The sequence below is a fragment of the Schistocerca serialis genome, chromosome 3 (assembly GCF_023864345.2).
Source record: "Schistocerca serialis cubense isolate TAMUIC-IGC-003099 chromosome 3, iqSchSeri2.2, whole genome shotgun sequence".
NCBI lineage: Eukaryota > Metazoa > Arthropoda > Insecta > Orthoptera > Acrididae > Schistocerca > Schistocerca serialis.
The window spans coordinates 923,272,301-923,292,914 of NC_064640.1; the positions used below are offsets into that span (position 1 = coordinate 923,272,301).

Consider the following 20,614-nt stretch of genomic DNA (forward strand, 5'->3'; position numbering starts at 1 on the left):
GCCAGTGGAATTTTCTGCCTTGTGGCCGTCAGTGTTCCGGTTACCTGCCCTGGCCACTAACGTTATTTCAGGCACCGTCCTTTCCTCACCTGTTGTCGCTGTCCAACATGGCGTGTAAATTTGACAGCTAATACATACTCCGCCGGCCGAAGTGGCCGTGCCGTTAAAGGCGCTGCAGTCTGGAACCGCAAGACCACTACGGTCGCAGGTTCGAATCCTGCCTCGGGCATGGATGTTTGTGATGTCCTTAGGTTAGTTAGGTTTAACTAGTTCTAAATTCTAGGGGACTAATGACCGCAGCAGTTGAGTCCCATAGTGCTCAGAACCATTTAATACATACTCCATTGTCGATTATCACGTTTGTAACCTTTTGTGTTTGAGTTCTCATGTACTGATTGATGGGAATCAAGTCGTTGTGTCGGTTGGTCCGCCGTCCGAGGTGGCCTACCGGGTTTAGGCGCTTCAGTCCGGTACCGCGCGACTGCTACAGTCGTAGGTTCGAATCCTGCCTCGGGCATGGATGTGTGTGATGTCCTTCCGTTAGTTAGGTTTAAGTAGTTCTACGTTCTAGAGGACTGATGACCTCAGATGTTAAGTCCCATAGCGCTCAGAGCCATTTAAACCGATTTCGGTCGGTCCGTAGCTCTCCCCTTTTTGGATTCGCATGAATTAAGTCTAGTTGGACTCACTACCTGTCTCACCTAATTGAACGAGGGCAGACCGATCCACTGGAAACTCCTGAGTGCCGTTCTTAATTATCCTTTTGGCAGGGTTAATGTTGTTGTAATCTAACTGCATTTTATATTTTTAATTTGGCAAGGTTGGTTACGGGCCTTCACCCCTGGAAACATGTTCTCAGAGTTTCCTTCAAGTCCAAACACTATCGCCTTCTGCTCTTGAAAGGTTATTGTAATTTCCTCTGAAAGATTTTACAAGTTATTGTGGGCTTTCCGCAGTTCGTTTTGCAAAAAGAAATTTTTAAACTTAATGTATTGTTTTACCGATTGTTGCAATGTATATTTCTTTAAGTTGCAGAATTTAACCTTGCGGCCTTTAACCATCTTATTGCATTTATTTGTCTCTTTCTGTGCACCTTGTGGGCCATCAGCCCTGTTAGCATCTCAAAACATTGTGGCCTTCTACCGTCAGTAATCATCATAGTATATTTGGAATTTTGAAGATTTAATCCAGTGGCCTTCATCCGCTCCGCCTGCTGATGTCATATATGTATACGATTTATCTTTTTTGTAAATTTAACTGTGTGTCACGTCTTTTCAAAATCGAACTTATTCTAAAGCATCTGTTTAGAGGCCTTCAGCCGCGACGCAAATTCAATTCTTTCAAAAGTGTATTTGTGAACTAAGTGATAATAAATTACAATTGTGAAATGAATCCGACCGCAAGTCCCTTGGCCCTTTCCACAACCCTAATTACCTGTTAGCCCTGCCTGTTTAGCGGGCGTTTCACTGCTGTGGAATGAAATATCTCCAGGCTCTATCCATAAAATCAAGAAGTGATGAATACTTGCAACGGGGTCACGGACGATTTGCCAATTCCGTTTTGATGTAAGGGAAGCCCAGTACAAGAACTCTGCGGCACCATTAAATTACAGTCGAAGGACAGTCAGATTGTTCAATTGGCCTTACAGAATCGTACAGATCGGTTACGTTCCTTGAATTAGGAAATAAGCCTCTTTAAAGGAAGACAAATATCGATACAGAGAGGGTGTCAAACTACTATATGTAACAACACGGAACGGTAGTACGCCGACGATCACTGTTGCGAAGTCCCTCGACACGGTAGCAGAAAGCCGTGATTCACAGTATTAGAACAGTGCGCCCAAAGACAACACTTGGCACTGTGGTGCCACCACTTCGAGTTCTCAGATGGAACCTATTTCTACACACACCATTCGTCGCCGTTGTAGGAGCTTGACAATACTACACTACTGGCCATTAAAATTGCTACACCACGAAGATGACGTGCTACAGACGCGAAATTTAACCGACAGGAAGAAGATGCTGTGATATGCAAATGATTAGCTTTTCAGAGTAGTCACACAAGGTTGGCGCAGGTCACGACACCTACAACGTGCTGACAACAGCAAAGTTTCCAACCGATTTCTCATACACAAACAGCAGGTGACCGGCGTTGCCTGGTGAAACGTTGTTGTGATGCTTCGTGTAAGGAGGAGAAATGCATACCATCACGTTTCCGACTTTGATAAAGGTCGTGTTGTAGCCTATCGCTGTTGCGGTTTATCGTATCGCGACATTGCTGCTCGCGTTGGTCGAGATCCAATGACTGTTAGCAGAATATGGAATCGATGGGTTCAGGAGAGTAATACGGAACGCCGTACTGGATCCCAGCGGCCTCGTATCACTAGCAGTCGAGATGACAGGCATCTTATCTGCATCGCTGTAAAGGATCGTGCAGCCACGTCTCGATCCCCGAGTCAACAGATGGGGACGTTTGCAAGACAACAACTATCTGCTCGAACAGTTCGACGACGTTTGCAGCAGCATGGACTATCATCTCGGAGACCATGGCTGCGGTTACCCATGACGCTGCATCACAGACAGGAGCGCCTGCGATGGTGTACTCAACGACGAACCTGGGTGCACGAATGGCAAAACGTCATTTTTTCGGATGAATCCAGGTTCTGTTTACAGCATCATGATGGTCGCATCCGTGTTTGGCGACATCGCGGTGAACGCACATTGGAAGCGTGATGGTATGGGGTGTCATTGGTTACACGTCTCGGTCACCTCTTGTTCGCATTGACACCACTTTGAACAGTGGACGTTACATTTCAGATGTGTTACGACGCGTGGCTCTACCCTTCATTCGATCCCTGTGAAACCCTACATTTCCGCATGATAATGCACGACCTGATTTCTCAGGATCTATGCACCCGAATTTCGTGAAAATTTAATCACATGTCAGTTATAGTATAATATATTTGTCCGATGAATACCCGTTTATCATCTGCATTTCTTCTTGGTGTAGCAATTTTAATGGCCAGTAGTGTAGCTACTATTTTGTACATAAAGAGATCGCGACTCTGGTAATTTTGACAGCTTCTGTTCCATTAAAAACTATTTATGGCTGATGGGTGCCTAACATTAGTCATCAAAAAATTACAACACTGACGGACAGATCACTTCTATGCGCTAATGGACATAATGTTATGTGTATTTTTGGTAATACGGTATTATGGCGATGATGCTGGCAGCCTGGAGCTGTTGCTGCTGGTAATCTGGACACGGTTAACAGTTTGCTGTCGTTTTCTGATACAAGTGATCATCGTCAGTGTTTCAGGGCTGGTGATCCACTTCAAAAAAATAATGCAGCTTTCCAGCTAGCTGACAGTGATTTTTCTGGTGTTGTTGCTGTTGAGGCTAGACCTGGGAGACAGACAGTGGCAATAGCCTGAATAAGGGAGCTTGGTGGATGCCTGGAGGAAGATAAAACAGCTATTCCCACAACAGCTGGTCTCACAACGCTGTAAATAAATTTGTGCAATATCCTGATGATAATGAAGAAGATAATGCAGCTACTCAGCACGAATAGAGCGATGATACTATGCTGCTGTTGATGGTGCAGAAGTTGGAAGGGGTCTGCAGCTGCTTAGTGGGATACCATTGATGATGCTGGATATGCTGGTGCTGCTGCTGGACACAGCAGAATTGGGAAAAAATCTTGCTTCAGTAACTTGATGGGAGTTAACTCAATGGGCGTTTCAGGAAAGATAATAGAGCTGTTCAGCATGACTACTTTGATGTTGTTGGCGCTATTGCATCAGTCACAGATGACAGTATATTACTGTAGATGAAGGGAGGGAAAACGGTTTGTGTTTCAGGTGAGATGAACCCGTTCATGAAGATAATGCAGCTGTTTGGCATGATGACAGTGACGGTGCTGGGCATGCTGGTGCTGCTCCTGGTGACGCCAGACCTGGAGGACAGCTTGCTGCGCGTAGTGGGTCGCTACCGGCACCGGCACGCGCTGTCGCACTCGTGAGTACAATCCTTGCATCTGTCGTGTATATCAGACCTGTAGCTTATAATTATCTGAACACACTGGTTATGTTTAGCAACATGTAGCACCTTTAGAGATTGTACTCTATTCACTAACAGTATGAAGGAACGGTACGAAACCCATTATCTTTTTGCTCCACTGGAGGTAATTCGTTTTCTTTCTAGCAATAATCATCAGGCCAAGATTGTGAAATAGAATAATACAAAAATATGCCATAGCAGCAGTTGACATACAAATAGCAACATCAAGTCTCAGTATAAACAAACACTAGGGGAAAAATGCGCAGGAAATTTTACCCAGGCTGGATGACGAGCTCATGCTAGGATGGGTAGTTCTACCTTATGTAATTGTACAGTGGCTCCGACTGCCAGGTTCTCACGGGGTTTAGGTAAAGTTATTTTCTGTTTTGTACTGCTTAATATTAAATGTTGCTAAGAGTATGTTATCTGTTATTATGAAACATTTTTTATTTAAATCATATTCTGATTATAGTTATTATAACCGAAGCCAGCTACTATCTACAGATCGAAATTGAATGTCGATTTTTCATGTTACTTTTTAATTTTACAATTCATTGATCATTCCACAGAGGCTGTCTCAGTAGAGAGTGAGATACCTTTTCTGTTTCTTCATGCACATATGACAAGTAAAATTTTCGTTCCGGAGTGTGGCTGTTGCCTATGTTGCACTTATTATATGGCCTGGGAATAGTAATTCCCGTTTGTAAATATCTAATCAAAAGCGTGCAACAACTAAATTCTTACGAAAAACTCATTGTTCAAACGATAGTAACTACGAATTATCGAAAGCTGTAAAAATTAATTAATCAATAGATGACTAATACTTTATGTCGGACTGTGATATGGCCATTACGTATGTTTTTGTTTGCCAAAACTTTCTTGCTCGAGGGAAAAACTAAAGATTCCACCCAAACAGTATAGTAGCGAGTTGATCAAACAGAAGAAGATAAAAGGTGTTTGACACCTGTCATGCTTCATTGTGACATAAAACGCAGCTGTTTATCGAAAATGTGCTGATCCATCAATCAACAAACAGTTAAGGCTTGTGTATAACGTACTGCCTGCGGGTACACAGGAATTTTCTCTACAATGTCTCAGAGCTTCTCTTACTGGTGAAAGAATCAGTGTGCTGAGGTCTGTGTTCTGTTCAGAGCAGTAGTACGGTAACAGGGCGGGTTCTGAATAAAATTGCTGATATCAGCTTTTGCATCCGATGCCACATTACAACTGAGACAACTGTCCTTCTAATAGACAGAAACACTCCTCCCCTCCTCATACCTTCCTTCTCCTTCCCTCTAATCCCCTTCCCCCCATCCTACACTTTCCTCTCTACCAGTGGCATCAATATGCTCTCAACAGCCAATCACCAGAGGCGACTGTTTAGTCCCCCTTAAACATCCCAACAACCACCACCACCAGAGGCGATTTGCTCTTGGTTAATTTGCTCTCTGTTCAAGATCTGTGGTCTATAGTAAGAGGATTAACATTAATTAGACCAATTGGAAAACTGGTGAATTGGTACGGTAAGCAAAAATGCAGATGTGTGTAAATGCTTCCGCTCTTGCAGATAAAGAGGCGTCCAGTCCATACGTAACTGCACGTTTTAAATAATTAGCTCCTAACTTCAAGTGCAGGTCTCCATGTTTCAAAACTTACAATTGCTATACCAAATTAAGTAGAACTCTTTCTTTTGATCAGTTCCAAGAGACCAGTCGGTTTTGCTCTGTTGTGAAGGCATCATGTCCCTTTATAAGTAATAACAAAAATATAAGAAAATAACTAATGGTTTTATTAGCAGTGAATAATATGAACGATTACTTTCAACAATTATTTACTTTTGTGATTCAAAGATGATTTATAGAAACGTATACAACAGTGCGTATTTTGAAGAGGTTTTCACAATAATGGTTTTTGTACTTTTAAGGGCAGTGTATACGTTTTTAACCTAGTACTCGCAGGTGTGGAGATATAATTTATTTATACTAAAACTGGTAATGAACGTATACACCTCATTCACCAGTCAATCATTGTACAATTCAATTTTTACTCTTTATATACAGATTTTATACAGTATTTACTTTTGCATTGGAAATAGGGATCCATCAGCAACCGTTGAACAGGAAGACACACATACATATCTCTCCTAATAATAATCTGTAAAAACATCATGCCGTTCTGTTTCTGTTTGAACGCGAAAATCTCCGAAGCTACTAGCTGAATTTTCGTGGAATTTTCCCTGGTAACTTGAGCACAGCTTGCGTCACTGTCTAGCCTTTAGAGTATCGAAACCAGATACGAAAGTTAAGGCTATTTTTACTTATTATAAAAATGTATGTATGTTTGAATGTTCTATATCTGTAAAACAATTGGACTGATTTCAAACAAACTTGCTACATGCATCACGTACTGTCTGGAAAGAGTCGTTGTGTGGGTAAGAACCAACTGCCTATCAAAGAGGTAAATGTGGTGGTGAAAAACGAATGTAGGTCATGACGTGTGAATACACAGATTTTATTCATCCAGTATTCGAACATGAGAGAACATAGTGACTTGCAGTAAACTTTACATATAGTTTCAGATTTACGAAAATTTTTCTAGCTTACGAGTCCCTCCCCCCCCCCCCCAAAATGAAGAAAGGTTTAAAGCTTATTGCTTACTATGTTTTCGATTGTGATGCAGTAAAACTGTCGCATCAGTAACGACGTTTTAAATTATTACTACTTTACTACCAAATATATTCACGAAACATTTCATGGAGAGTGTTCACATAAAGCACTGAATATACAAACAAAATTATATCATTGTATGGCATATAGTTCAGCAAATATATCATAAACACAGAGAAACATAAAAAAACTGCTGTGTTGTGTATGCCGTTTGAATTTAGTACTTCTTTCGCACCGACTCTATTCACAACTCATTTAGCAGAGAGTATCCACATACGCCACTGAATGTACCTACAAAATTGAATCACTGTACAGCATAGAGGTAAAGGGGGAGGAGGAGCAGATGAACAGCTATAGGGGAAGAGGAGGTGGACATAGGAAGGAAAGAGAAGGAGATGGACAGAGGGTGCGGGAGGAAGACATGGACTCAGAGACTGGGGAGTAGCAGATGGATGGAGAGAAGCAGGAGGAGATGGACTGAGCATGAGATGTGAAGGAGGTGGACAGAGATAATGGGGAAAAGAAGATGGACAGAGAGGGATCAGTGAAGATGGACAGAGGGAGGGGAAAGGAAGAGACTGACTAATAAGAGTTCAGATAAATACATATCCAGACAATTCTGAGTACTTATCAAGTGTACAGTATATTCAAGCCCATATAATATGCAGTCTTTTATATTGTACACACAATATAATGGGCATATATAGTGCAGAATCAATCACTCATATGCATGCACACTGCTACAACAAACATTTCATCCATCCATTCCATGCACACATTCATTATTTTCAAATAAATAATCATCCACACTCTCAATCACTCAAGTGAATGGTGTGAGAAAGGGTGGATCCCAATACCACCTTGCACATGGGCCATTAGTCATCATGATGAAACACAGTGACTTTCAGCTGCAGTGCAGTGTAAACCTCATGACCTTACATTTGAAAGAGTACTTGGTACATCATATGTGGAGGGCTGCCACCACACTCAAGCTAGAACATCCTGTGATCTTCCTTTATGAGAGTCTGAGGTCATGCGATGCACAACATTAGTCCACCTTTGGGGGGCATCTGCATCCATATGGTACACCTTAATTGTAGGTCTGAGCCCCACAAACTCCACTGCTTCCTAGCCTTATCCATTACCTGATGCCACCACATACTGGATCAATTTCTTCAGTCAGACGTTTTCTCTTTGGATGGGAAACAGAATCCTCTAAACAGCATGCCCATAGGTGTTGTTAATATCCAAGTAAAGGATGGAACTCTAGACATCAGATGAACTGTGTTCTTCTCACTCATTCATGGGTTGTTGGCCTTCGTGTACCTTTGCACACAGTCTCTGTGAATCCCGCATTCAAACAGCTGTTCATCATCAGTTAGCAGTTCGGAGCTGACATATGTTCCTCTTAACATTCTACCCCTTGAAAGCCCTGTTGTGGTGTAATAGAAGGCATGATTCAGATGTTATACGCTACGACATACACTCCAGAATTTCTCTAAAATGTCCTCGAGTGGATGTTCATCACTGTCATATAAAATATTACATACTCTCTTTTAAAGAAATTCTGGAGTGTATGTCGTAGCGTATAACATATATGTGTGCATGCATGAATGTGTGCATGGAATGGATGGATGAAATGTTTGTTGTAGCAGTGTGCATGCATATGAGTGAGTGATTGTGCATACTCTCTGAAGCCTCCCCCCATGAACCATGGACCTTGCCGTTGGTGGGGAGGCTTGCGTGCCTCAGCGATACAGATGGCCGTACAGTAGGTGCAAGCACAACGGAAGGGTTCCTGAAGAGGGGCAGCAGCCTTTTCAGTAGTTGCAGGGGCAACTGTCTGGATAATTGACTGATCTGGCCTTGTAACATTAACCAAAACGGCCTTGCTGTGCTGGTACTGCGAACGGCTGAAAGCAAGGGGAAACTACAGGCGTAATTCTTCCCGAGGACATGCAGCTTTACTGTATGATTAAATGATGATGGCGTCCTCTTGGGTAAAATATTCCGGAGGTAAAATAGTCCCCCATTCGGATCTCCGGGCGGGGACTACTCAAGAGGACGTCGTTATCAGGAGAAAGAACATTGGCATTCTACGGATCGGAGCGTGGAATGTCAGATCCCTTAATCGGGCAGGTAGGTTAGAAAATTTAAAAAGGGAAATGGATAGGTTAAAGTTAGATATAGTGGGAATTAGTGAAGTTCGGTGGCAGGAGGAACAAGACTTTTGGTCAGGTGATTACAGGGTTATAAATACAAAATCAAATAGGGGTAATGCAGGAGTAGGTTTAATAATGAATAAAAAAATAGGAGTGCGGGTTAGCTACTACAAACAGCATAATGAACGTATTATTGTGGCCAAGATAGACACAAAGCCCATGCCTACTACAGTAGTACAAGTTTATATGCCAACTAGCTCTGCAGATGATGAAGAAATTGATGAAATGTATGACGAGATAAAAGAAATTATTCAGGTAGTGAAGGGAGACGAAAATTTAATAGCCATGGGTGACTGGAATTCGTCAGTAGAAAAAGGGAGAGAAGGAAACATAGTAGGTGAATATGGATTGGGGGGAAGAAATGAAAGAGGAAGCCGCCTTGTAGAATTTTGCACAGAGCATAACCTAATCATAGCTAACACTTGGTTCAAGAATCATGAAAGAAGGTTGTATACCTGGAAGAATCCTGGAGATACTAAAAGGTATCAGATAGATTACATAATGGTAAGACAGAGATTTAGGAACCAGGTTTTAAATTGTAAGACATTTCCAGGGGCAGATGTGGATTCTGACCACAATCTATTGGTTATGAACTGCAGATTGAAACTGAAGAAACTGCAAAAAGGCGGGAATTTAAGGAGATGGGACCTGGATAAACTGAAAGAACCAGAGGTTGTAGAGAGTTTCAGGGAGAGCATAAGGGAACAATTGACAGGAATGGGGGAAAGAAATACAGTAGAAGAAGAATGGGTAGCTTTGAGGGATGAAGTAGTGAAGGCAGCAGAGGATCAAGTAGGTAAAAATACGAGGGCTAATAGAAATCCTTGGGTAACAGAAGAAATATTGAATTTAATTGACGAAAGGAGAAAATATAAAAATGCAGTAAATGAAGAAGGCAAAAAGGAATACAAACGTCTCAAAAATGAGATCGACAGGAAGTGCAAAATGGCTAAGCAGGGATGGCTAGAGGACAAATGTAAGAATGTAGAGGCTTATCTCACTAGGGGTAAGATAGATACTGCCTACAGGAAAATTAAAGAGACCTTTGGAGAGAAGAGAACCACTTGTATGAATATCAAGAGCTCAGATGGCAAACCAGTTCTAAGCAAAGAAGGGAAGGCAGAAAGGTGGAAGGAGTATATAGAGGGTTTATACAAGGGCGATGTACTTGAGGACAATATTATGGAAATGGAAGAGGATGTAGATGAAGAAGAAATGGGAGATAAAATACTGCGTGAAGAGTTTGACAGAGCACTGAAAGACCTGAGTCGAAACAAGGCCCCGGGAGTAGACAACATTCCATTAGAACTACTGATGGCCTTGGGAGAGCCAGTCATGACAAAACTCTACCATCTGGTGAGCAAGATGTATGAGACAGGTGAAATACCCACAGACTTCAAGAAGAATATAATAATTCCAATCCCAAAGAAAGCAGGTGTTGACAGATGTGAAAATTACCGAACTATCAGTTTAATAAGTCACAGCTGCAAAGTACTAACGCGAATTCTTTACAGACGAATGGAAAAACTGGTAGAAGCGGACCTCGGGGAAGATCAGTTTGGATTCCGTAGAAATGTTGGAACACGTGAGGCAATACTAACCTTACGACTTATCTTAGAAGAAAGATTAGGAAAAGGCAAACCTACGTTTCTAGCATTTGTAGACTTAGAGAAAGCCTTTGACAACGTTAACTGGAATACTCTCTTTCAAATTCTGAAGGTGGCAGGGGTAAAATACAGGGAGCGAAAGGCTATTTACAATTTGTACAGAAACCAGATGGCAGTTATAAGAGTCGAGGGGCATGAAAGGGAAGCAGTGGTTGGGAAAGGATTGAGACAGGGTTGTAGCCTCTCCCCGATGTTATTCAATCTGTATATTGAGCAAGCAGTAAAGGAAACAAAAGAAAAATTCGGAGTAGGTATTAAAATTCATGGAGAAGAAGTAAAAACTTTGAGGTTCGCCGAAGACATTGTAATTCTGTCAGAAACAGCAAAGGACTTGGAAGAGAAGTTGAACGGAATGGACAGTGTCTTGAAAGGAGGATATAAGATTAACATCAACAAATGCAAAACGAGGATAATGGAATGTAGTCAAATTAAATCGGGTGATGCTGAGGGGATTAGATTAGGAAATGAGACACTGAAAGTAGTAAAGGAGTTTTGCTATTTAGGGAGTAAAATAACTGATGATGGTCGAAGTAGAGAGGATATAAAATGTAGACTGGCAATGGCAAGGAAATCGTTTCTGAAGAAGAGAAATTTGTTAACATCGAGTATAGATTTAAGTGTCAGGAAGTCGTTTCTGAAAGTATTTATATGGAGTGTAGCCATGTATGGAAGTGAAACATGGGCGATAACTAGTTTGGACAAGAAGAGAATAGAAGCTTTCGAAATGTGGTGCTACAGAAGAATGCTGAAGATAAGGTGGGTAGATTACGTAACTAATGAGGAGGTATTGAATAGGATTGGGGAGAAGAGAAGTTTGTGGCACAACTTGACTAGAAGAAGGGATCGGTTGGTAGGACATGTTTTGAGGCATCAAGGGATCACAAATTTAGCATTGGAGGGCAGTGTGGAGGGTAAAAATCGTAGAGGGAGACCAAGAGATCAATACACTAAGCAGATTCAGAAGGATGTAGGTTGCAGTAGGTACTGGGAGATGAAGAAGCTTGCACAGGATAGAGTAGCATGGAGAGCTGCATCAAACCAGTCTCAGGACTGAAGACCACAACAACAACAACTCTCTGAAGTCAGCGATGTCGAATGCATGCCAAATATTCACCGCATGCTCATATACCACATCCATTATGACAGTGCCTATTGGTTTACTGTAGAATGCAGTTATGTCACGGAACGTGGTTTAGTGGAGTGCGTCCATCGTATACAGGTGTTCATACAGAAAGGCCTCCATATTCATCACAAGCTAAAACTGTGCATCGTCGGATACACATCTCTATTGATGTCGGTATCCTTCAGACGCAGTGTCTCACCAAGTTTCAGAACAGATGCATGCATGAAACGCGAAGTGTTATTCCTGGTGTGATTTTCTTGGAGCATGAAATGTATTTTTATACATCGTCAGGTATGACTCTGGCCATATTACCGTTCAAGCTAAAATCATTCAAGTGTTCAGTGTGGAACTGAGCACCAGTACCACTCAAATGACTGAAGAAGATGGTCCCATGGCACTTGGTATTTGAAGTTGAATTTGATGTAACCTGTGCCATGGAACTTCCCCTTTATATAAATGAAGTGTTTATGTGGAGTTTCAGTTTCTCTAGCCAACAGCAGCCCATAAAAATGACAGTCAACTACCAACTCATAAAAGGCGTCATTCCAATGCAAGTACATCATGGGAATGTTCCAACAAATCTCATCATCACTCAGTGGAAGTCTTTAGAGCTCAGAGAGCTACCTTTTCGCAGGATTATCCCAATGTGTGGTTCGAAATGATTGAGAGTAGAGATATATGAGCATCCAATTTGATATGCAGCCACATATGCCACATCTAGTAGAGTGAATTTGACGTGAGAGACAGTATAGGATCACCTGCACAACGCACACAGAAGCTAGTAAAGACTAGAAGTCAGCGTGTATGACTACAGGGCAGCGCTCCATCTGGTGGGCATTCGTAACCTTTAACATATTTTTATCCTTGGTATGCACACACCAAATCCTGGGCCAAACAATCAATCCGTTGCTTTTCTAAATACTCGTTCTTAGTAAAAGAGTTAAGGCACAAACAGCAAAAATGCCTTCTCCATTTTTATTTTACTCAACTACGAGGAAAATAGGTGTGACTCATTTTTTATTTAGACTTAACGTGGCACCTCGCACTTGAAAATTAACATCAAATTTTTGTGTTTCTGCCTCTGACCATATACTTAGGAAAAGTAGAAGGGTCCTACTTCTTTATGCTTTACTTCTTTCTGCACATTCTGCTCATCACGTTTTGAGGTACTTTTATCTACATCTTGACTAAATGTAAACTGTGTAATGACAGATGTCCCTCTCGAATTATTGATTTTTTTTGGTTTTGGTGTCTAACAATGCGAGCCCTGCATACATTATGTGAGGTGGGGTGGTTGTGGCTGTAGTAGTGCACATCCCTGATACGCAAAACTAATGTCCCCGTGGTGGTAAAACGCGGTGAAGCTCCCTATACAATCACGCGAATTTACTTTAAAATGTTATGAAACAAGTCACGCAGTGGATAACGTCTTATTAAATCTGAATTTAAAAGGTTAGGTCCGCCTATAAAAGTTAATAATTATGCATGAAATAGACAGGTCAACACACATGAAACCACGTTTTACTTAAGAGAGGCTATTGAATGAAAATGCATGCTTATAAAAGATGCCATTTGTATACCTTGATGAGCGTTCAAGCTTATGTTTAACTCCGATCTTGATACGGCGTTGGGACCCACTCTGCGTGAGCAGCACACGAGGCTACAGCGCGACCGTTGTTCTTGGAGGCAGAAGGCAGTGTGTATCCTTACTAAAATTGTAACTTCTGTCTGTCAGGTATGGAAAAATTCCAAGTTATCCACAAATGACCATAGCCATCAAATCTCTAACACAATTATGCTAAGACTGCAGCCATCACGACGATAAAATTTCAAGATTTCAACAGAGCTTCTGTCAGGGGGGACCTTTGGTTTTATGTTTTATTTTATTAAACGGCAAGGACAGAAGCCAACCATTCCAAAGCAGCCGCTAGGGCGCTGTGTCTTTCAAACCCCACTACATGCTTCCAACGGCCGCTTTTCTATATGAAGGAGACATTCCTTCACGTACTCCCCGTTTCTTTGTACGAGCTCTTGGTGCCTGGTGGACATGCTACCTTCCCCCCCCCCCCCCCCCCATCGCATTAACATGGCCAACTGTGAACAAGGGGAAACAGCGAGGGTGGAGGCGGCTTCAGCTTTGAAGCTGAACATTCATGGCCGTGCCGAAGGTAGATAACTTGCTACTCTACGTTGTCTCTCTGCTAGGCTGTTGTGTTGAACAGACAGAAAAATACCGCTTCTCACAAACAGAAGTGGACAGCTAATTACGTTCCTAACTTGACCATAAGTAATACGTGGAGTTACACATGCATTTTGGAAGTGATAAACGAATTATGAAAAGAGCATCTCAGCTACAAATTCTTATTTTAACAGACTTGGAGAGTACTATGGAGGCATAAAAATATGAATACAAATATGTAGGGTGGCTCTAGATGAATAATATAGGCACCTTACAATTAAATGTTTGATATGTACCCTCTAGCATTCCATTATTCTGCTACCTTCTATCACAAGCCAGAAGTAAATCTGCAAAGCAATACTGGCCCATCTCAGCAGCTTTTCTGGACATTGATACGTCTTTTTAGCAACATAATCTTAGACAAGAGAGATGAATCTGAATCCTCCTATAAGTGGTTTAAGGTAATGTGAACATACGATGTAGGGTATATGGCTGATTGCGGTACCAGACCCTCCCTCCAGTAATATGGAAAAATTGTCCCTGTAACACTGTCTGTAAAAGTTCTGGACCAGTCTGCCAGTGACTTGCCCTGCAGTATTAAATCTTTTTCCTACCAGATTTTTGAAATCATCTTTTTCTCCTCATCAGTGCGTCGTTTAGCGTGGGGGAGAAAGGGGGGGGGGGGAGGAAAGTGGCAGGATATCGGTAGCCTGATCTAGTGTTACTATTGTGAGGTTGTAGGGTTCTCTCCCCAAAAGTACCAGAAACCACAAAGTAGTCCAATGTTGCTCTAGGAGTTACTTGGTGACCCTTAACAGAGGAGTCAGCAAGCAAGGCTGCTGCTGCCAGGTACAGACTGAAGCCTATGTCTCTGCAGAAGCACACGATGGACTACTAAGGGACGAATGTGCCATCGTCATTGGGCCCATTCAAGGTGAATGCATCATTGTCTATGGAACTGATTGAAGCAACTAACGTATCATCGTTATATCCTGCTACAATGGTTTTGTTGATTGTGCAAAGCTTCCTGAGGAAGTTTCCAGAAGTCATTGGAAGGAAGAAGCTATACTGATAAGTATCCTGCGTGTGTCACAAACACAATACATATCTGCATCTATCAGTAATAATTTCTGATACCTATGTTAACGTTCGGCAACTTTCCTGTAGCCAATAAGAATTTTTAGCCACACTACATCAACATAATTTGGTATATTATTCATATATTCTAGTAAGTTACTATTCAATTCAGCATCGACAATATTTTACCATGTTCTCGTCAAATGCATCCAGAGAAAAGAAGACCAGATATCATAAGTATCGCACACAGGTGTAAAGTGCCTGTAGAAGAAGAAACAGAGGTAATACACTTACAGATATGATTCTCCCCAGTCGGATCAAATTCCCGTGAAATATGTGTTGAGAACTGCACTGTAATAAATTTATCCAGCCCACATATCATATTCAGATAACCTAGACAAAAAGACTCTCTCTCGTAAGCATTGTTAGCAAACGTAAATATTATTGATAATATACACACATGTAAATACATGCATAGCTAAATATAAATATTTACAAATATGTATACTTATGTTCCATTCCCACAGATTATCCACTACGAAAGCCATGTTTCATGTGATACGCTGTTAGCCTGCTCATACATTGTAATCTCATCATACAAACAAAAAAGAAAGCATCTCATAAACATTGTTTGCAGACATAAGTCATTATCATTTAAAAACAACACATGGACCCATAAAACTAAACTCCGGCCGAACATGCGTTGGGAGGGCCGGCGGTACCGACCGACCGCCGTGTCATCCTCAGCCCACAGGTGTCACTGGATACGAATATGGAGGGGCATGTGATCAGCACACCACTCTCCCGGCCATATGTCAGTTTACAAGAACGGAGCCGCTACTTCTCAATCAAGTAGCTCCTCAGTTTGCCTCACGAGGGCTGAGTGCACATCGCTTGCCAACAGCACTCGGCATACTGGTTGGTCAACCATCCAAGTGCTACATGGACATATGGACATTGGCAATGATGTACAAGTGTCCACATTACACTGATATTGTAGGTCATGTATTACCTTGGCACGTACCTCATACCCCTTGGAAATTTGACACACAATTTGGAGGTACATAAGCTGAAAAAGCGTGTGGGGCTCTTAGATATCAGACACAAGCTGTAGCAGCGGTCTCCAAGATATCTGGCAGACATCAGATCACAGCTTGCAAGACAACGTATGACAAGAATCTACCCTGTATGAAGTATATGAGGATATTCATAAGCAAATACAGTATTTATCTAAAAGATAATATCATTTATTGGTTACCTGTAGAGAGTGCTGCAGTAGCATTTCAATAAATATAGTACAAGGAGTAAAGACGGTGGAAGTCCGTTTTCTTCGAATGAGGTTTGTCCTTCAGTTTATATACACACTCTAAGACGAAACAAAACACGACACACCATGAAGGAATTATCCAAATGTGATGGAAATCAGTAAATATGAGATGTACAGATAACCTATTACAACAATATCAAAAAATTTTATTGATTTAATTAAGAGAAAGAGACTCACAAACTGAGCAACACAAAAATACTTGTGTTTACCTCTGGCCATTACCCAAGTACTTATTCTGCTTGGTATTGATTGGCAGAGTTGCTGGATGTCCCCCTGACGGATATCATAAAAAATTCTTTCCAACTGGCATGTTAGATCGTCAAAGTCCCAAGAGGATTATGGAGTCCTGCCCATAATGCTCCAAACGTTTTCGAATGAGATGCGTTTGGACGACTCTGCTGACCAAAGCTGAGTTAGGCGAGCTCTTAGACAAGCAGTAAAAATTCTCGCCGTATGTGGACGGGAATTATCTTGCTGAACTGCAAGTCCAGGATTGCTAGCCATGAAGAGCAACAAAACAGGGAGTAGGATATCGTCGATATACCACTGTAAGGATGACGTGGATGACAACCAAAGAGGTCCTGCTACAAAGTGAGGTTGTCAGGGTGTATAGTGGGCGATAGTCAGGATGGTATCCCACCGACGTCTATGCCGTCTACCTACACGACTTCGGCCTGGAATCTCATTGACTGAAGAAGAATTGTCTTGAGTGACATGTCACATTGTGAACTGAAGCCCAAGGGCCAATACAGATGTGTTTGAAGACCCCTTGAGCAGCAGTGGGACACCAATCTGTCTGTTACCTGCCATCTCCATATGGCCCGACAATCTGGAGTGATGGTCTGGTGTGCTATTTCTTTTGACAGGACGACACCTTTGGTTGCCATCCACTGCACCCTTCCAGCATAGCAGTACAATATTCCGTGCCACATTTTTTGGCCTTTGACAAATCATCCTGGTATTATATTTCACCAAGGTAGTCCCTACTTACACATGGTGAGAGTTTGTTCTGCTTGTCATGCTGCATACCAAACTCTATCTTGACCAACAATGTCACCCAATATGTCTCCAAATTTGAATATTTAGAATGCTATGGGCAGGGCCCTCCCACCAGCTTGGGATTCTGATGATCCAAGATGCCATTTGGATAGAATTTAGCATGATGATCCAACAACTCTATCAATTAATGCCAAGCGGAATAACTGTTTGCATAAGGGTCAGAGGTGGACCAGCACATTGTTGACTTGTTCAGTTTGTGAAGCTCCTTTTCTTGAATCAATCATCCAGTTTTGTGAATCAAATGTTTGTCTGTACATGTACATCATATTTACTGATCTGCATCCCATTCAGATAATTCCTACATGATGCGTCTTTGTTTCTTTCATTTTTGTTCTAAAATGTGCAATGAGACTTTTCCTAAATACAAAGTAGCCCACATGGATGCCTGGCTGTAGTTAGCCATCGATCACTGTCGCTTTCAGCATTTTGTACACAAGGTGACTAAAATTGTATATTATATCCTTGATGAATTGCATAGACTGCATTTATAATGAAAAGTGTTATATTAGGAGCTGAATAAATACATATTTTTAAAAATAAAATATGATATATCAGCTATACAACTTAAAAATAACTGCACATTATCTGATTCTCATATGTAACTGCTGCTGTCATCACCATACTTCAGCCTCAGACCTCGAACTTATGGGCAGATGACCTCTTCGAGATTTCGAGATGATGTGCACTTGAGGAATAATGCAACTACAATACTTTTTGATGTCCTGTAATATAAACTGTGCTGTCTGTATGAGCGTAGGTCCTGAGCGATGGCACCATATTTTGATTATTCCAAAGATTTCCATGATGAAAACAAGTTACCCGTGCAGCAGTTTGTCGAGTAATCGCACACTATACTTTCCTAAGCTACCTGGAAGGTTGTGGAATACCATGTTAATATTCGTCCAGCATTGAACAATGTCATGATTGCACCATCCGTAAACACTAACTGTCAACACATGTCATAAATCCCCCGTGTATGTGTAATGAAGATTTCATTCTGAGGTGGCTTTCTTGAGACACTTCTCATGTCACACTCTGCCTTTACATTTATAGTAGATGTTGTATGGTTCCTGTGAAAGGAGAGTTGGTCATGAAGTATTAATGCATATGCTGTGGAGCCTGGAGGTACGTTTTGTGATTATCCAAATTTAATATGTACATCTTCAGTTTCCACCAACACTTTGATCTGAACAATCTACAACCACTATTGGGTTGGAACGGCAGTGGGCATACGAGCCACATATTCGCTGCCATCATCATCAGCATTTTCTTATCTGTGGTGTCGTATTACAGCAGAGACAACTGTGCATGTTATATTTCGCTGACATCAGCATCAGCACTTCCTTATCTCCGAGGTCATAATGCAAACTGCAAATCGCAATGTTTAAGAAGGGAGGGAATTGGAGGGAAGGCCCTCCCACCCTCCACACATCATGCTTCTGTAAATTTTACACAAAGCATCTGCACTCCAAGTATCCCTGCTCTTGGCCAACCCAGTTAGCCGTGCAGTCTAATGCAAGGCTCTCTGGGCTGGGAAGGAGAGCTTGGTCCCCAGCACGAATCCGCCCAGTGGACTTGTGTCGTGGTCCAGTGAGCCAGCCAATCTGTGGGTGGTTTTTAGGTGGCTTTCCATCTGCCTCGGCGAATGTGGATCTCCACGTACATGTACACCACAATTACTCTGTACACACAAACATAGGGGTTACAGTTGTCTTGTGTGAGACATTCCCGGGGGGGGGGGGGGGGGGGGCGTCCATCGGGTGCGAAACGCACAATAACCCTGAAAGTGTGGTTAGGTGTGGGGTGGTGGAGGGGTGAAGTGGACTGCAGTAGACCTCCTGGGGTTGTTGACCACTGCAGCTGTGGCAGGAATTTTTTTTGAGGAGTTGTTAGTTCCTCATGTCGTTATTACTGACATTGTTTTTTTTGTGGATTGTGCGTTCTCGGAAAGGGGGAGGGGGTGACAGAGTAATTTGTGGAAAATAGGAAATTTGTGGTAAGTTCTTATGGGACCAAAGTGCTGGTCGTTGCTCCCTAGGCTTCCACACTATTTAATCCAACTTAAGCTAACTTACGCTAAGGGCAACACACGCACCCATGCCCGAGGGAGGACTCGAAGCTCCGAGGGGGGTAGCCGGTAGCCGGGCGAACCGTGGCAAGGCGCCCTAGACCACGGGGCTACCCAGCACCCTTCTAGTAATTTGTGATATGTCCGGTTGGCCAAGTACAGACTGATATGCGGACATGTGAAACGAGTTTGTTACTGAGGGAAGTGTATGTGAAAGTGTTCTCTGCATGGGTATTTGATTAGCTGTAATAGTAAAGTTGTATTGTAGTAGTAATGAGTGGTTATAACGTGGGACTGTCTGTGCACCGCTTGAACGGCGCTTTCTAGAGGCCAGTTGTGAACCACTAGAATCGCAGCAGGTAAACCTGCGCAGAATAGGGCAGTCTGATGCCGACCGTTGTCAGTCAAGCAGTGGTCATGTACCAAATACTTTTATCTTGTGACTTCGGTTTTACATACATTATGGAAAAGAAAGACCATGAGAGCAGTTTTTTTCTATTTTTTGTGACAATGATTTTATATCAGCTGGTATGCCTCATGTATCATTATATCCAAATGGTTTATAAATGTTAATCTACATTTAGGTATGTGGTACTGTACTAATAGTAATGTATATGGTGTAACTCGTGTAAGCCCTCCCTCAAACCTGTCATGTTATATCTCCACAGATCCAATGATGGCACCTTTAGTGTGTTGAAACCTGTTATCCAGTAAAAAGTATTTAAGTGATCTTGGCTTTTGAATTACATCTACGAATTCATAATTCTCACGTTTTATCATCCTCTGCTTCCACCGCGAAGCGATGTTCTGGTGGCTGTGTCGATCGGTTTCTATACTTTACACCCATTCTGCTTCATGTGTGGTCCTACTACAATTTCCTCAATGTGAAAATGGACTAGATCAATATTCTCATCTGTGATATTCAACTTGAGATAATGTAAAGTCTGAAGAGTTACTAAGAGGCAACAGGATTGCCAACACCTCAACAAATTAATAACCTATGCCTTTTGTAGAAAGGTATATGTATTTCACATGGAGTAATATATCGTTAAGCTGTGAATTCGTTGCCGTATTACACGCGACATAGATAATGCTAGCAAGTAGAATATCTGCTTGTTAATTTGACTTGAACAAGTTATCAATAGAATTCTCCAACACCCTGCCC

The 20,614-nt window shown here is 41.9% G+C and overlaps 1 long non-coding RNA gene across 1 annotated transcript in view; it reads left to right on the forward strand.

Moving 5' to 3' along the window:
- Positions 1–20,614, forward strand: part of LOC126469616 (uncharacterized) — a 268,408-nt gene that overhangs the window by 129,462 nt on the left and 118,332 nt on the right. Inside the window, exon 2 of the long non-coding RNA XR_007586028.1 lies at positions 3,863–4,019. This is a non-coding gene — a long non-coding RNA (uncharacterized LOC126469616). The remainder of the gene's footprint in view (positions 1–3,862; positions 4,020–20,614) is intronic.